The 2,922-nt window shown below is 42.7% G+C and overlaps 1 pseudogene; it reads right to left on the reverse strand.

The window, feature by feature from the left end:
* Positions 1–219: 219 nt before the first annotated feature.
* On the reverse strand, positions 220–379 carry LOC143689538 (large ribosomal subunit protein eL39 pseudogene; annotated as a pseudogene).
* Between the last annotated feature and the right edge of the window lie 2,543 nt (positions 380–2,922).

A 2,922-nucleotide genomic window follows, 5' to 3' on the forward strand; every position in this document is an offset into this window, starting at 1 on the left:
CAATTGTCTTCTGTTCTAGTTTGCTGATTTTTTTTCAAATAAAAGTTCTCACATATTTATTACTGAACCAACTTATTTATGCAAAAGCATAAAAACAAGGAAAACTCAGGTTTTCCCCCAATAAAATTAAGTCCAACTACTCAGAAAGGGTGACTTGTTTTCAGCTTAAAGGTGCTAGTGGACTTGGTACAGCATCAACATGTGTGCTGTCATGTATGATTCCTTACAGACCCAGCTTGGTTCTTCTCCAATGTCTCCTCTTGGAGTTGCACCTGATTTTATTGCCTGTTTTCATTCGAATCCATTGAGGAATCAGACGATTCTGTTTTTGTTTCTTGGCCAGGAATCGCTGGATTCTAAAAGTCTTGTGAGAAGACATGTTGAAGCTAACAATCAGGCACTATACAACGATGGCAGACGAGGAGAAAGAGTTGCTTATTCTTTTTACTGCCCATCCAAATCCACTGTTGTATGCCTCTATGTATTTTTATTCTCTCCTGTTGTGCCTTTCACTACCATAATTTCCTTTATATTCCTTTTATACTTTAAAATTCTTCTTTATGTTCACACAATGTCTTCTCAATATCCTTTCTCTCATTAGCCATATTTTCCTTTCTCTCCTTGAATTGATTTAGGAGACATTCAAACATCTTTGATTAATTGCTACAAATTCTGTGTCATTGTTGAAGTTTTAATTTGTTCCTTTGACTGGGCCATATCTTCCCATTTCTTAGTATGGCTTGTAATTTTTTGCTGATGTCTAAGCATCTGATTATCGTGATGAGTGTTCTAGTTTGCTAGCTGCCGGAATGCAACACACCAGAGATGAATTGGCTTTTAATAAAAGGGGATTTATTTCATTAGTTTTTCATAGGAAAGGTAGCTAACATTCATTTGAGGTTCTTTCTTACGTGGGAAGACACAGGATGATCTCTGCTGGCCTTCTCTCCAGGTCTCTGGGTTCCAATATCTTTCCCCAAGGTGATTTTTTTCTACATCTCCAAAGGCCTGGGCTGAGCTGCAACTGCTGAGATGAGGTATGTTGAGATGCTTGGGCTGTGCTACGTTGTACTCTCTCATTTAAGCACCAGCCAATTAAGTCGTACATCATTCATTACAGCAGGCACGCCTCCTAGTCGGCTGCAGATGTAATCAGCAACAGATGAGGTTCATGTACCATTTGCTCCTGTCTGCAGCAACAAAACTAGGTGCCTTCACCTGGCCAAGCTGACAACTGAATCTAACTACCATATGCCCACCCCTTATCAACTTGGCAACTACAACGCATCACCTTAGACAATATTAAGGTGCAAAAGATTCTCTTCTGGCTGTGGACCTGTGAATCTCAAAACAAGTTATCTGGTGCCAATATGCAAAGGAGGGACAGTCACAGGATACAGGTTTTCATTTCCATAGGGAGAAATTGGAAGAACACATGTAAAACTGCAGGGCAAGTGCCATGGGATTTCAAAGTCTGAAAGTCATTTATCCTTCGGCTTTAGAAAGTGGCAGTCCCACCCTTTCCGAGGGCCTATGCAGTGGACTGCCCCTTTCCAAATCAACCTCAGGGAACACTGAGACCACCTTTTTCTTGGCTCCACTCTCTCCAGGAATCAGGGCCCACCCCTGGGCTCTTTGCCATTTCCGTGACACACATTCAACCCCTCCATGTGGTGGCAGCCAGGCTCTCCCCAGTCCCCAAGGAGCGTGCTATACCTTTACCAAGGCCTGAGGCTGAACAACACTTCCACTGCAATGAAATGGGAGACTCATCCTCTGCCCTCAGGGCAAACTCACCCTCTCCCTGTATATGGGTGGGTCCACTCTCCTGGCCTAGGTTTCTTGACTTCAGACCCGAGGGTCCATGGTTCTCACTCTGCAAACTCCAATTTGTCCCTTTGTGTCCCCCTTTGTCCAGATGGGCAGTAGTTCCATTTACACCAACAATCTCTTCAAGCACTCCAGGACTTCTCCATCATTCTCTTCACAGTTCCTCCGAAATCTTCCCCTTAGCCATCAAAAAAATCTATCTGGTATTTTCAAACCGCAGCAGCACCACACTCTCCGGTACCAAATCTGTTCTAGTTTGCTAGCTGCTGGAATGCAACACACCAGAGATGGATTGGCTTTTAATAAAAGGAGATTTATTTCATTAGGTCTTCATAGGAAAGGCAGCTAACTTTCATCTGAGGTTATTTCTTATGTGGGAAGGCACAGTATAATCTCTGCTGTGTTCTGTCCAGGTCTCTGGGTTCCAATATCTTTCCCCGGGGTGATTTCTTTCTGCATCTCCAAAGGCCTGGGTTGAGCGGCAATTGCTGAGATGAAGTATGCTGAGATGCTTGGGCTGTGCTACGTTGAGCTCTCTCATTTAAGCACCAGCCAATTAAGTCAAACATCATACATTGCAGCAGGCACGTCTCCTAGCCGACTGCAGATATAATCAGCAACAGATGAGGTTCATGTACCATTGGCTCATGTCCACAGCAACAGAACTAGGTGCCTTCACCTGGCCAAGTTGACAATTGAATCTAACTACCACAATGTGTTTACTCTGAAGGTCAGTTTCTCTCTCTTGCCTAAGGTTTTATTGTTGATTGACTTTGTGTTAAGGTTCTTCTTTGACACTTGGTATAACTTTTCTGGTCCCTTACAATAACCTGTTTGACCCATCAGATTTTTTTTTCAGCTTTTCTTTATCTGATTTTTGCTCAGGATACATAGTGCAATTTTTAAGATTGCACTATTTGTGCAATTGTTTCACCTACAGGAGAAAGCTTCATTTCCTCTGTTCCTTCTCCAGGAATCTTGATCGGTTTTGCTTGCTTTTCTTTTGCCACTGTAGTATTTTTGCTTTACCTTCCAAGAGTAATTGTTTCAGACAGCTCCTGTTTCAGACAGTTCCTGTTTACCAGCTGCTTT

This window comes from Tamandua tetradactyla, chromosome 7 (genome assembly GCF_023851605.1).
Source record: "Tamandua tetradactyla isolate mTamTet1 chromosome 7, mTamTet1.pri, whole genome shotgun sequence".
NCBI classification, from domain to species: Eukaryota; Metazoa; Chordata; class Mammalia; order Pilosa; family Myrmecophagidae; genus Tamandua; species Tamandua tetradactyla.